This window comes from Cebus imitator, unplaced genomic scaffold (assembly GCF_001604975.1).
Source record: "Cebus imitator isolate Cc_AM_T3 unplaced genomic scaffold, Cebus_imitator-1.0 Scaffold35, whole genome shotgun sequence".
In the NCBI taxonomy this organism is placed as follows: Eukaryota; Metazoa; Chordata; class Mammalia; order Primates; family Cebidae; genus Cebus; species Cebus imitator.
Window position 1 is genome coordinate 4,436,974 of NW_016107350.1, and position 16,153 is coordinate 4,453,126.

The following is a 16,153-nucleotide window of genomic DNA, read 5'->3' on the forward strand; positions in this document are numbered from 1 at the left end:
TGGCATGTTCTCTGCTCACTTAAACCTCTGCCTCCCAGGTTGAAGCAGTTCTCATGCCTCAGCCTCCCAAGTAGGTGGGGTTACAGGAATGGGCCACTAGGCCTGGCTAAAGTTTGTAATTTTAGTAGATATGGGGTCTGGCCATGTTGGCCAGGCTGGTCTTGAGCTCTTGGTCTCAAATGATCAGCCCTTCTGGGCCTCCCAAAGTGCTGCCATTAGAGGTGTGAGCCACTGTGCCTGGCCAACTCTGATTTTAGAAATAAAAAGCTGGTGATATTGTAGGGCAAAGGTCTGCAGACAAGAGCAGGGGAAACAAATCTGTTCTGCTCTCTGTTTCTGTGCATTTACTGAAAAGCACAAAAGTTTGCCAGTCTCCATTGTAAGCTATTAAGGGGAGATCCGAGGCAAGGGACAATTAGAGTCTTGTCTCCCAGTTCTGATAGACAAGGTATCTGCTGATCTATGGCAGTTAGTGTTCTGCCTGCCCTACTGGACTATACGCATATACAAAGAAATATGACACTTATTACAAATATATGGGATCATGCTTCTTCCCTTTGGGGAAGTTATCTAATCAATATCCAGGCTTCTCTTCCGTGACACTAAGATAGCTCAGTTTTGTTAGAGAATACAGATATGTTGCAGAATATGCCTGTACATGTACAGAACATATCTGAAGGAAATAGACACACACACACACACACACACACACACACACACACACACACACATTGCTGGAGGCTTACTTCTAAACACTAGGTTGTGAGCTTATCTGGTAAGAAAGGTATAAGTTGTTCTAAATTTGTAATAAAAATCATTTTTATAAGACTAACATTTAAACATATACTGGTTTCTAATACTAACTAAAGACTAATAATAATGTAAGTAGGTGACAACAAAATTTTTATCAACATATGATGCCTGATCAGAGTACTTTTTTACCATATACTCATTAATTCAGTTTTGAATCATTAAAACATCTCTCTCCTTATATTTATCCAATTCTTGAGTGAGAGAGAGAGAGAGAGAGAGAGAGAGTAAATGCACTTTATGTGCTGAGAGCTGTGATAGTGACTAGTAATAAAATGGTAAATAAAACAAGAGCACTATCTTTGAGGAAGCTGCAGACATACAAATGGAAAATTTCAATATGGTGTCTGATAAGCACCAAAATAGGGGAACCATAGAGTTGGTTTATATAATTGTATGAACTTAAATTTGTTTCTATTGCAATCATTCTAATTTTTTTAAATGCTTTAAATCTAAAAGTTGTTTCAATAAATTATAACATAAACTTTATTTCAAACTAACATATGAATTTGGTCCGATTTATGCAGAAAAATACATAGAATATTATTTTATATTATATACATAGAGATACTATAAATATATAGAATATATGGCAGAAAATAAACTTTACTACTTTCTTTTTCAAATAAATGTTTCTGTATGAAAATATATAATTTTTTAACTCTTCTGTATATTAGTAAAGTATACCTATCATTAAATACCATTTAAAAACATTTAACAGGTTGTGACAGGAAATAGTAATTTTTCATTTATGAGAGAGGAATAAAATACTGTATTTTAACAGAATTATGAGTATACAGTTAATAAACTGTAGGTTCAAGATAACAAATTCATTTTTTCAGCTAAAAAAAGGAGAATATTTTGCTGTCCGATCCTTAAAATTTGCAAAGTTCTTTTTCCTTGGAAATGTATTGAAACATCTCCAGTCTTTTTCGTGTCTTCTTTTTTCTCCTCCAATCTCTAAGGCCCCAGGCTGTTCCATTTGCAGCTGTGTTTCTTGTTGCAGAGCAACAAGGAGAGACACCAGCTGTGCTGACTTTATTGTGCTTCTTGTTGGAGCGCTGATTTAGTTCTGCCCAAATATCTTGGGATGTTCACCCTGGACATCTGCCAAGATTCTAGTAGCCATTTAAAAATCATTACCCTGGGGCATAATGTTCAGAATGGGATCATTTCAATAAAGTACAGCCGGCATTCTAATTCTACATGCAACAATGCAGTACTCGTGAGGAGACGCATTGGACAACTGGCAGATCAGAAAGTTGACAAAAATTTGCAAGTTTCATAATTTTCTTCTTTGCCTGCGTAACTGTTCTTCTGTGTAAGTTAGTGTTTGTTTTGTAACAAATCAACCAACCCACAGTTTAGTGGCCTCCAACAATATTTGTTTTATTTGCTCATAATTGGGTGGGCTAGGCTGCTCTTCCGCTGGGGTCATACATTTTGCTGTCGTCATCTGGGGTCTCCAACAGCTCAGTCACCTCCCTCACAGGCAGTGGTGGGTGCTGGCTCCAAGCTGGTTTTTCTGGGGTCTGGGTGGCTCGTCTCTGATCCATGGTATCTCATCCTCCACTTAGGGACCTGCTTCGTGTGCATTCTTAGTGCTGTAGTTCAAGAGGATAAGAGCAAAAACGTTAAGGGTTTGAGAGAGGAGAATCAGAAGTTGATTTTCCATCTTTGCTTCATTCTGTTATTGTACCCTATCACTTGCGGCAAGATATTCTGTAAATATTTATTGAACAAGTACATGATGACCCTTTCACCTACAATTATGTCTAGAGGAAAGATTTTGTAGACATATTGCCTCTTAATTTTCAGAGCATAGTTGTTCCAATATCTGGTAAAATTGCATTATTGTTTCATTGGGTAAAGATTCATTTTATTTTTCTTATATATTTAACTTTGTTGTTGTAAATTAAAGAAAGGCCCAATAAAACAATGTAGTTTTTAACTTGTATTTAATGATCAATGTGATTTACTAGATTGCATTTTACACTTTAAGTGATTCCTCATTCTTTCCTCTTATTTTTTTTTTTTAACTTATATTTTAAGTTCAGCTGTCTATGTGCAGGATGTGCGGGTTTGTTACATAGGTAAACATGTGTCATGGGGTTTGTTGTATAGATTATTTCAACACCCAGGTATTAAAACTAGTATCTGTTAGTTATTTTTTCTGATCTTCTCCCTCCTCCCACCCTCTGCCCTTTGCTAGGCCCCAGTGTGCCTGGTTACCCTCTTACCACTTACTTTTTATGAATGTAGAACAGTCTTTGATTTTTTTTTTAAATAAAACTGTTCAATTCACAATAGACAATACTTGACTAGAAGATATAGGTTTTTCTGCATAACTTGGACCAAACTCATACAGATTTTATTGGTACAACCTGTTTAAAAAAAAAGTAATCTCCAAAGAATGACTTTCATGTGTATATTCCTCAATGTGGAAAACTGAAACATAAAACGAACCAGTCAGAGATTCTTGGCAGTTTTCAGGAGCAGTTTATGTGTAGGAAATTCTAAAAAATATAGTAAGTGAAATTAGTACAGTGATCAATGAAACATTGAGGTATATAATTTGGCTTTGGAATGTATTACTTCTCTGGAAGTAGAGAATGTCTTCTTTTTTTAAAAAAATAAACATAACAAAATGTTCAAGTGATCTTAGTGCAATCTTGGCTTATTATTTTTACAACTTCCACCTTTACTTATAAATTACTTTGAAATCATCTGATATTATACTGGTCTATAGGTTCCTTAAAAGCATATTTTAAAATCTCAGTATCATGTGCATCTAACGAAGTGCCTAAAACTAAATAATAGATAATAAATAAAATAAGTATAGAATGAGTAGAATGGGTGTGATGGCTCATGCCTGTAATCCCAGCACTTTGGACGGCCAAGGTGGGCAGATAATGAGGTCAAGAGATCAAGACCATCCTGGCCAACACAGTGAAACCTCGTCTCTATTAAAAATACAAAAAATTAGCTGAGCATAGTGGTGCACGTCTGTAGTCCCAGCTACTCAGGAGGCTGAGGCAGGAGAATCACTTGAACCTAGGAAGTGGAGGTTGCGGTGAGCCGAGATTGCACCACTGCACTACAGTCTGGCGAAAGAGTGAAACTCCATCAAAAAAAAAAAAAAAAAAGAATGAGTAACACAAATTATATACATTTTCACAGAGACTGAGAGCTATTATTGAATATGACATTTTTCCTATATTTATTATATACATTCATGAATTAATTTTCTCATTAGAATCATTCTTATTAATTAGGTTTCTTATTAGAATTATTCTTATTAATCAATTATTAAGTGCCTGGAATTTCACATATATAGATACTAATAATAACAATTTATGTTGTTTCTTTCTTACTGAGGAAACAGAATAAAGCAAAAATCTCAAAATTGACATTTGTTCAATTATCACTAAAAATATTAATCAGTTTATATTGTTGTCCCTATCTATTAAAGCATATAAATTAAAACTGTTTGTATAATTTTATAAGTAGAAAAACCTTTTAAACAAAGACTGAAATTACTGTATTAGGACATATACTAAAATTTTATTTTATTTAAACAATCAGGATATGTGATAATTACCCTCACTTTTAATTAGACCTGATTTCTAATTCTGTTTGGATAATTTTGAGGAGGGGGCATCATTTTGGATAGTGTTGTTCATTTTCTAGGAGTCAGGTATACAATGAATGTTCAGTGATCAGGCATAGAGACAAAGCTCAACATTAGGGATGTGACGTTGGCCCCATGACTAGATACAGAGTGAAGACACCAAGATTGTACCTGGAAAAATTCACAATGACCAGGTTTAGGGTGAAGGCGCAGTGATCAGGTATAGAGTAAGTGACGGTGACGAGGCATAGAGTGAAAACGGTACAGTAGTCAGATAAAACATTGCAATCAGGTATGCCTGGAAGGCACAGTGATCAGGTGTAGAGAAAGTCACTATGATCATATAGAGAGTGAATGCACAATGGACAGGTGCAGAGGCAAGACATAGCATTTGGATATAGAAAAAAACACTCATCAGGTAGAAGGTGAGGGCACATCACATAGAGAGAAGGTTCAGTGTGGAAGAAGATGGGCAGTGCCATCATTGGTCCTTACTGCTTTCTACCAGACTTCTGCGTTCCGACTGGTTTATAGTGATGAGTCCTTGATTGTCATGAATTCATTCTCTCTGTCTTAATTGCACATCTTCTTGAAGTCCACTGAGTTTCTCTCAGCCAATTTTACTTCCCACTTCAGTATATAGATAAATTTTCTTCCACTCATACTCTGGCAAGGAGAAAACTTTGAAATCCAAATTGGATATTATTTTCCTGTGTAAGTCTTTCTATCTGCTGCTGTGCCACACTGAAACACCATGGAATATTGTGGAAGTCGTGACCCTTCCAAAAAGGGATGCTCTCTCTAACTGTGTTACAACAGTCCATGTAGATACCAAGAAACAAACACTACCACACACAGAAGCAAATGTGATGACTTTGGCTATATGCAATTGTTTGTAGTAATTTATTACATAGTACAGAAAAGAAATGTACACAAAAAAACTTGAAAAATCTAAATATACAATAGTAAGCAATGTGGAATATAAGAGGGCTACAGAAATTATATTAAGCATCTATTATTTTAATTATATTTATTATATAAAAATATGTGTTATACAAGAAGAGATCAAAGTATTTGTTCTTTATCTTTCAAGGTCAATAATTTACTAGAATATTACTCTGTAGTGATTCTTCTGTGTTGTATCTCCCCTACAAGTGAAGCTGTCTATAATTTTTTTTGTTGTTTTTTGGAGACAGCGTCTCATACTGTTGCCTAGGCTAGCTAGAGCACAGTGGCACAATTATGGCTCACTGCAGCCTTGATACCCCAGGCCCAAGTGATCCTCCCACCTCAGCCCCCTATAGCTAAAGGTGTGTGCCACCATTCCTAGCTAATTGTTGTAGTTTTTTTAGAGACAGGGTTTCACAATGTTGCTCACGCTGAACACAATTCTAATTGTTATGTTCAAGTGTTTTTAGTAGATTTTGAATTCTTGCGTTGTATATTAATATAAATTTTCTGGTCCATTATTTCAGGTGCATTATTCACAGATACAAATCATATAAATTCTTAAGTTGTTCACTTAATTTTCACAGTTGTCATAAATACTCAAATCATAAATATTTCATCTGATTGTTTCAAAAATTCTTTTAATTTTTTCCTCCAATTAAATTACCAAAATTTTCAAAAAAAATAATCTTTGCCGGGCGCGGTGGCTCACGCCTGTAATCCCAGCACTTTGGGAGGCTGAGGCGGGTGGATCAGGAGGTCAAGAGATCGGGACCATCCTGGTCAACACGGTGAAACCCCGTCTCTACTAAAACTACAAAAAATCAGCTGGGCATGGTGGCGTGTGCCTGTAATCCCAGCTACTCAGGAGGCTGAGGCAGGAGAATTGCCTGAACCCAGGAGGTGGAGGTTGCAGTGAGCCGAGATCGCGCCATTGCACTCCAGCCTGGGTAACAAGAGAGAAACTCCGTCTCAAAAAAAAAATAAATAAATAAAAAATAATAATAATCTTTTACAAAATTGTCATGTAGATATCCATGACAAATTATTGGATGGGGAAAAGACTGCATAGTGCTTTGTTTAGTATATGTGTGTATGTATATATATTTATAAAATTATAGCCCTTTCAATGAGCAGAGATAGAGTTATAGAAAGGTATACAAGATGCTGTTAAGATTGCTTTTCTTAAGAGAAATAGCATGGGACTTGTATTTATTTTTCTAACTAAGCATATGTGTGACTTCTCTAACTTAAAATATCCAATATAATCAACATATTTACTAAAAAGAGATTGAATGGGAGTGGATCTGTACTGTCTTTTCAGCAAAGAGATGTTAAGAGCAGCATTTGTCTTGCGACTGCTTTATAACTAAATATACACTTGGAATCAGATTCCATGTGATTAAAGCAACTGATGAGACTGTGATTGACAACAACATAAAGAACTTAGTGATTCCAAGCAACATGTCACGAACTCTGTTCCACCATATTTAATTTTCTGTGATAAATATACATTTATATACTGTAGTAAGCCAATAATATTCTACTGTCTATATTTTATTTACCTGGTTAGATGCTTTGCAAACACTCATCTGTGTGGTGGAGAGTAGTAGCTCAGCAGCATTTGCCCCTGAGGGAGGACAGGTTGCAACAAAGCCACATCAGCCTAACCTCATTTCACAGTATGTGAGTGAGAAATCAACTTTTATTGCTTAAAGACTCTAAAATTTAGGGTTTGTTTGTTGTTGAAATATAACTTACCTTTAGATGTATCTTTCTGATATAGCACCCCTTTATATGTCAGAGACTACACACCAAAAAGGAATCATAAATATTTCAAAACGAAGCCATAATAATAAGATAGGGTACCAACAGTGGATAAGAGATTTCAAAAATTCCTATAGCGCTGAAGCCATTGCAATTTGATTAATGGGCAGGGTGTGGGCAGCAGGGTGAGACAGATCAAATGTATAGCCCTAAACATTAAATGAACATTATCTTGTCCAAGAAAGTCCTTGTAAATACAAGACACGGAGAAGAAACTGGGGAAGTCACCAGGGCAACTTATTAAGTTAAAGCTTTCAAAACAACAAAGAATTTTTTTGATCTCTTCTGTGCAATCCAAGAAAATATATTTTTATTCTACCATGAGGCCTTCAATGGATTTTTCTGAGGATGAATCAAAACTGGAATATGTGTATGAGAATTAAGGAGAAATTAGTTTTCAATAAGCCCAAACATCCATATCACAGAGGAACAAAAACAAAATAAAATAAAACAGCTCTTACCAATAGACAAATATCACAAAGCCCCCTTTTCTGATGCGAGTTACTCCTGCTATGGAAACAGAAGGGTACTCAATCAACTTGGAAAGAATATCAATGCATCCCAGCCATACTTACTATAAGGTAGTATTCCAATTGAAAGGGGAAACCATCAACTCAGTTTTGAAATGATAATGTGCTATTTCTCTTTCAATCAACCAGCTGTTTTTTGTTTCTGTTTTTTTCATTTTTTTTGGAAATAAAGCATCAACATAAAAGACGAGGATTAAAATGAACAAACAGAATAATGATTCATGGCAGAGAACACTGTGAAATTTTGTTGCATTTATTAAACAAGAACAGCATGAAGTTGTTGCAGGACTTTTCTCAGCCCCTTTGCCAGACTTGTAGCAGGGGATGCCCCGTCTGCTCAGCCCACTGTGCTCAGCCCCTGGCAGGAGAGAGCATGTAAGCAAGCAAGTGTGGGGTCTGGTCAACTGCTTCATGCGTCAAAATGGGGACCTGCTCTGTGTGAGCCCACAGTCAGACAAGGCGTGTCAGACTGAGGGGAATTTGGTGATGCCCAGGCAATGGTGCCTGTGACTCTGAAGCCCCAGAGGGGATGTTACAGTGTGTTAATTAGCTGTCTGCTGCCCAATGGAAGGAGGAGTGATATCGGTTCAATCAGCCTTTTGCCCTGCTCTGGCCCACAACTCCAAAACCAGCATGGCTCCAGGACAGGCTTGGACTGATGGAGAAATGTTCCATGCTCATGGTTAGGAAGAATCAATATCGTGAAAATGGCCATACTGCCCAAAGTAATTTACAGATTCAGCATCTCCAATTCTAAAATCTGATATCCAAAATGCTCCAGAATCCAAAACTTTCTGAATGCTCACATGATGATGAAGATGACTTTTTTTTGACATTGAAGAAAAAATATCTATATAATGAAAATATGTCATAAGTTCATTGTAAGACTAGTCTACATTTGTAACAGAAGAAAATATCTTGCCCTTCTGTAAAACCAGAGACAAAAACCATTGTTAATGAGGAAAATGACTCTGAAGAAAAAAATTTAAACAGCCATCCAGCAGAATGCCTCCTCATCTCCAGGGGAGCCACTTCCTGGTCCCTCAATTGCTTCTGATGTTTATTCTCTCCTTAAAAAATACAGTAGACAGGACAGTAACCTTTTAATTTATTATTTGATGGCTAATGTATGTATTCTAGTGACGCTATTCTTCTGCTAAGTTAATACAATGTATTACTTTTTCACTGCATTAATGAGATGTGACTTTTTTTTTTTTTTTTTTACCATTTAGTACTTCTGTGTAAAAATGATTGCTTATCAGTAGCATATACATTCAGAGTCACAAATGATAGTGATGCCAAACAATCACAAGTTGTCCACATGGGTGGCTGAGATAGTGACACTGTTGTTATCTGATGATTTAATGCACACTAACATTGTTTCATTCACAAAATTATTAAAAATTTTACATAAACTGGCTTTCAGTTTATAGTAATAAGATGTATATGAAATTTAAATGAATTTTGTATTTAGACTTGGTTCCCATCCCCAAAATATCTCTTTAGGTACCTTCAAATATTTGAAACTGAAAAGAATCTGAAATCGGAAATGCTGATCTCACAAAATAAAAGATACTCAACTTGTAGTTACTATGTTAGCATCAAGTTTAGAACCTGAGTGTTTTGTTTGATAGTGTGTAGTCATTATTCTTCAAAATGGATAAAGGAACATTGGAGAGAAATCTGTTAATACCTTATGTGTCAATCAAAGTTCTAGCAGGAAAACAAATCAACTGGCAGTTAGACAAATAGAGAAAATTAAGGAGAACAAGTTACGAAAATGGAGGGACTGAAAAGTCAAATAGTACCCTATGAAACAATCACTGCAAGAGTATAGCTCTTTTAAGACTGGGATGAGTGGTGTTATCTAAACCCAGAACCTAGATCTTAACAGAATGGACCATGGAATAGGGCAGCTGAAAGGGAGCTGGAACCAATGAAGCACTGCAGTCATAGCCGGAGACACCGTCCAAAGCAGAAAGAAGGTGGGAGGGAGAGAGACAGGAAGACAGAGACAGAAAGATTGACTTATTCTTGTTTTTCAATTTCCGTCTATTACTTCCCCTTATTCTGTTGGAAAGGAAAGCTAATCAATGTCAATGACAGGTATTAAGTATCTGCAAGCAGAGCAGACCAGAACAGGATAGAAAATTAATTTGAGATAATATGCAAATGTAAGATATGTAAGACCAGTGAGCATATGATCAGTCCAGTCAATTTTCACTACAGCCATTTATTTACTCTGTACAACTCTGAAGAGAATTATGAGCTTTCTACAAGGCCACAGAGGAGCACAACAGTGTTGTTAGTCCCTGGGTATTACTCCCTTCTGAGTATTCTGCCACGTGTTCTTATTTGACAAAATGGATTTACTGCCTTGGCCTTTTACTATGGTAAATGGGATAAAAACTTATTCTGCCCAAGTAGATGCATCTGGACTGTCCTTATACACCATCAAGGACTGCACAAGACAAAAAGGCAGAAAATATTGTAACTATTAAACAAGATTGAGCAAATCTTGTCTGGGTCAAGTAATGGCGTATATGAGAAAGACTGACACATATCAAAATAGATAGGGCTGGACTTGAATTCTGCCTTCTCCAATTGTCAACTACATTACCTTTCTGAACGTCAACTTATCTGTGGGTAAAACAGTATTAAATGTCATTTTCTCAATAGATTAAAGTTAATTTAATTATTTTATTAAATTAAATGGCTTACAACAGAGGGCTTCCATATCACTGGCACTTAATATATATTATTTCCCTGATTATTATTTTTTCCATTTATGGAACAGAATATAAATTTTACATGTGAATGTGAAACTTCACATTAGGTAGTTCCATAAATAGGAAGCTTTTATTGAGAGTACCGGGAAAATAAAACTTGCTATGGATTTATAGTTAATACACAAAATATTGATTTTTGTTTTGGTACTCAGCTCAGAGAGTTCACATGTCTCCTTGCAGAAATTTTTTTTTAATCCAATGACTTAATACTCAAAACTTTATCAGATTACACAGTGACTAGAATGCAGTGTTATTGATCTGATGGTGAAATTACAGTTCTCCTGTATGAAATGAAATTTAAGTTGTATCTTGACAACTATTGCTTTTAAATATTTCCTGGGAAAATCTTCTGAGAATTAAACCCTAAGAGATTCCTACAGAGAGGTGCTCTCAGACTTCATAAATCTTCAGCTTATTTTTACTCAAAGTTCTTATTTAACATTGAATCTCTTGAGATTTTAACAGAGCTGTGAGCCCTGACAAGTCAGGCATAACAATTTGTAATCTCTGAGAGTATTTGCTTGGTATAAAAAAGCCTAATTAGCCGGGCGCGGTGGCTCACGCCTGTAATCCCAGCACTTTGGGAGGCCGAGGTGGGTGGATCACGAGGTCAAGAGATCGAGACCACCCTGGTCAACATGGTGAAACCCCGTCTCTACTAAAAATACAAAAAATTAGCTGGGCATGGTGGCGCGTGCCTGTAATCCCAGCTATTCAGGAGGCTGAGGCAGGAGAATTGCCTGAACCTAGGAGGCGGAGGTTGCGGTGAGCCGAGATCGCGCCATTGCACTCCAGCCTGGGTAACAACAGCGAAACTCCGACTTAAAAAAAAAAAAAAAAAAAAAAAGTCTAATTAAATATTTCAAATTAGTCCTTAGAAACTTTCCAGGAAGTCTGCGCATTCTGCTTCTTATTGATATGCAACTGTGCAAAATGTGTGATATTTATAAAGCGGTAGTAAAAAAAACAAGTGAAAAGAGTAAGGGTGACACAGGGTAACCCCTAAAGAAAATAAGACTTAAGTTTTATTGTAGAAAAGACATCTTGAAAACATTCTCATGTACTTAAATCTTTCTCAGATTTGTATAAAACATCAGCTGAGAGAAACTAATCCTCAGCATGGGAACAGCTGTGTGCCATAGGAAATATTTAACAAGAAAATATTATGTACCAAATAACCAATGAAACTTGAAATTCAACATTTTTTATGATTATAGTTTTGAAGGGAAACAATTGCAAAATCTGAGAATGCCTCCAAAGCACTTTTGAAAGATTTTTCTTTAATTCGGAAACCAATTATCTAGGGAGAGAAACAGTTGCTTTAATATCTGTTGACCAAATCTATATAACAATTCTCAGAGGAAATTAGATTCCTATTTTAATATTCTGATGGAATGGTGGAATTTTGGACATTGTATATTTCCATTTTGAAGTCTTGCACTGTAAAGGATAATAGTTTTTTCTTTTTTACTATGCAGAAAATTTGGGCACACAGTGTAAATAAAGGAATTGAATTGTCCAAAGTGGAAGACTTTTCTCAGGCATAGAGATATAAATACTGATAATCTGTTTCACTTGAACTTTTAACCAGTGATTAAATTCTTGATTAAAATGCCCAATATAATACATTAACTAACTTTAAAAATGTCACCAGGCAGATCATTAGAAATGCCTGATGTTCAAAAATATCAAATATTCATTTTTATTCACTCTAATCCCCTTGTAATAACTTTTTATTCTATCTCTCTTATGATGTATCTGATTTCAAATATAATACACTATTACACATACTTTTTTCTTGCCTTGTGACTTCATAGTTTTGCCCAGATTAAAAAGCAACTATAAATTATGAGAATAAAAGTCAGTTTTTCCCACGAAAACTCTAACACACCATATTCATTTGCTAGAGTTGCCCTACACAAAGTGTCCCAGACTGGGTGTCTGACACAACAGAAATATATTATCTTATAGTCTGGAAGCTAGAAGTCTGAGATTAAGATGCCACAGTTGGTTCCCTCTGAACAAACTGAGAAGGGATCTGTTACACAGCTCTCTCATAGCGTCTAGTGGTTTGCTAACAGTCCTTAGTGTTCTTTAGCTTGTAGCTACATCGCCCTTATATTTGCATTCATCTTCATATAATGTTATCCCTGTGAATGTATACCTTTCTCCTCATTTTTCATTTTTATAAGGATCCCAGTCAGTTTGGATGAGGGGCCCACACTACTCTGGCATGATTTTCTCTTAACTAATTCTACTTAAAACAGTGCTATTTCTAAAGAAGGTCACATTCTGAGGTACTGGGGATTAGAACTTCAAAATCAATTTTGGGGGATATGATTTAACCCTTAACACATACCTTGATTAGTTTATTTATTTACTTTTTATTGAGTGATTGTCTTAGTTTATTTGCGCTCACATAACAGAAAGCTGTAGTCTAGTTGGCTGAAACAACATTTGTTCCAATGGTAGATTCACATGCAATGGTAACGTTTTGCAAATCTTTATTTTTTCCACAAAGATAAGATCATGAAAACTACAAGACAGTACCATAACCAGGTTATTGAAATGACACAATCTACTGATTGTCATTAGGTTTCCCAAGATTTACTTATATAAATTTGTGTGTGTGTATGTGCCTGTGTGTATGTGTTTGCTCAATTCTACAGAATTATATCAACTGTATCTATTTTTGTATCAATTACCATAATAAAAATATCGAACAGCTACAATATCATAAGGATCCCTTCTGCTTCCCTTCTATAACCAAACTTCCTTGCTCTAGTCCCTCTCCCCAAATAGCCAGAATATTATAACTTGTTATTTATTTCTAAAAGCTTTATTTCAGAAATGCTATATAAATTGAATCATAGTATATAACCTTTTGGGATTCACTTAATTTTCATTTAGTTGATTCCCTGAAGATTCATACAAGTTGTTGCATGTATCCATAGTCTATTCATTTTTATTGTTGAATAATATTTCATACTTTGAATATACCAGTTTGTTTAACATTTCTCTCATTGAAGGACATCAGGATGGTTTCCAGTTTTGGGCTATCATGAAAAATTCCACCATGAATATTTGTAAGCAGGTTTTTCTGTGAACATAGGTTTTATTTATTTGTTAAAATGCTAGGGCTGGGCACAGTGGCTCATGCCTGTAATCCCAGTACTTTGGGAGGCCGACGGGGGCAGATCACCTGAGGTCAGGAGTTCATAGCCTGGCCAACATGGAGAAACCTCCTCTTTACTAAAAATGCAAAAAAATTAGCTGGGCATGAGGGTGTATGCCTATAATCACAGCTACTTGGGAGGCTGAGGCAGGAGAATCACTTGAACCCAGGAGGCAGATGTTGCAGTGAGCCAAGATCGCATCATTGCAGTCCAGCCTGGGAAACGAGTGAAACTCCATCTCAAAAAATAATAATAAAATAAAAAAATAAAAAAATAATAAAATGTCTTATTCGATTTATTGGGTAAATGTGTGTTTAGTTTTGTAAGAAGTTGCCAAACAATCACATTTCTATTGCAGTATATGAGTGACCCAGTTTCTCAGCATTCTAAACAGCAGTTGGTGTCGTTATACTATTTTATTGGTCTATAATTTGAAATCTCTTTTAGACATAACACAGCTCTCATCCTCTGAGGATGGATAATTGCAAGTCATATTTCTTCTTAGAGTCTCCATGCAAAAATACTATTTAGTGGCCGGGATCCTTAATATGTTATTAAAAGTAGAATACAAATTTATGATTTGCTAATAAGGTTTGGTAAGCAAACTTGGCATATTAATTCTATTTTCTATGATCCCTCAAAGACACAAAACAAGCTTTCCCTGAAGTTGTGTCTAAAGTTCAACATAGGAGTACATATTTTTTCTTTCTCTCTTTTTTTTTTTTTTCTGAGACAGAGTTTCACTCTTGTTGCCCAGGCTGGAGTGCAATGGCATGGATCTCAGCTCACTGCAACCTCTGACTCCTAGGTTCAAGCTATTCTCCTGCCTCAGCCACCCAAGTAGCTGGGATTACAGGTATATGCCACCATGCCCAGCTAATTTTTGTTTTCTTTAGTACAGATGGGGTTTCATATGTTTGCCAGGTTGGTCTTGAACTCCTGACCTCAGGTTATCCTCCCACCATGGCCTTCCAAAGTGCTNAAAAAAAAAAAAAAAAAAAAAAAAAAAAAAAAAAAAAAAAAAAAAAAAAAAAAAAAAAAAAAAAAAAAAAAAAAAAGAATATTGCCAGTGCTTCCATATTCAAATACAAAAATGAATACAAAATTTCACACAAGATCATTTGATTGTAAAAATATTTTTACTTGATAGATAACCCATATTAGTAGGTAGAATTTTTCTAGTGATGTGGAATAAAATATTGAGTATGCACCATTAGATGATTCTTCAGGTGCATTGTATGAATAGATGTGAATTCTTAGATGAGCATTCTTACCCTCTAATTCTGCAATGAAGTTGTATATCCCTTAATATAAGGTTGTCATGTTACACTTAGATTAAGTTTTTATTTAGATATAATTGAAACGTTATATAGGTGTTTCTAATTATGCAAATTGGATTTTAAAAAGTAAGCATAAAGACACGAGCATAATAGATTCAATAATTTTATTACCTCAAAATATAATATTTAAATTTTATAAATTAATTTACTATTCATTTTTTTAATACAGTACAATGTTGGCACTGTGTACAAGACACTAAAGGAATGAGATTTGAACTTAGTAGACCAGCTGGCTGGGCACAGTGGCTTAGTCCTGTATTTCCAGCACTTTGGGACACCAAGGGGTCAGATCACCAGAGATCAAGAGTTCAAGACCAACTTGGCCAACATGATGAGACCCTGTCTCTACTAAAAATAAAAATAAAAAATTATCTGGGCATGGTGGAGAGTGCCTGGAGTCCCAGCTACTCAGGAAGCTGAGGCAGGAGAATTGGTTGAACCCAGGATGTGGAGGTTGCAGTGAGCCAAGATTGCACCACTGCACTCCAGCCTGAATGACAGAGCAAGACTCTGTCTCATGTCTCAAAAACAAACAAACAAACAAAAAAGTAAGCAAACAAAAAAAGAGACCGGTTATGTGACTCATTAATTATTCAGCTAATAATTAAAAAGAGTGTATAAGACAGAAAATGACTTGAATGGAATGTTATGATGTCATTGATAATTTAATATCAACTCACCCACCCTCCCAACTTAATCACAAATAACTTCACCTCCAGTTTTAAGAACAGTCATGAAACATGCAATATAAAGCTTTATGATACCTGTGATTTAACTGTATAGTTAGTACAAATTTGATTTATGAGTGACAAGCCAACCAAACTTTGGTTATGTTTTATTGCTTTTTAAAATGAAGATCAAAATAGAACATTCAGGATGTTACCAGCACATAAAGGGCCATGTTAAAAGATTTGAGACCAATATTATATTTTAGACTCTCTTTCATTACAGTTGATGGCAGGGAAAGAAATAATATGTTTTATACATTAATTAAATTTACTAAGACACAGTCTTTACTGATCTCCATAGCTATTTCAGCATATCCATTTTCTGTGTTTAAATTAATCATATGCTAAATGCCATCACACACTAAAATTTGTTT

General features: G+C 35.5%; 1 protein-coding gene across 5 annotated transcripts in view; it reads left to right on the plus strand.

Annotated features, from left to right (window-relative positions):
- Positions 1-16,153, plus strand: part of CDH18 (cadherin 18) — a 1,130,917-nt gene that overhangs the window by 849,416 nt on the left and 265,348 nt on the right. The gene's annotated exons all lie outside the window — the stretch shown is intronic.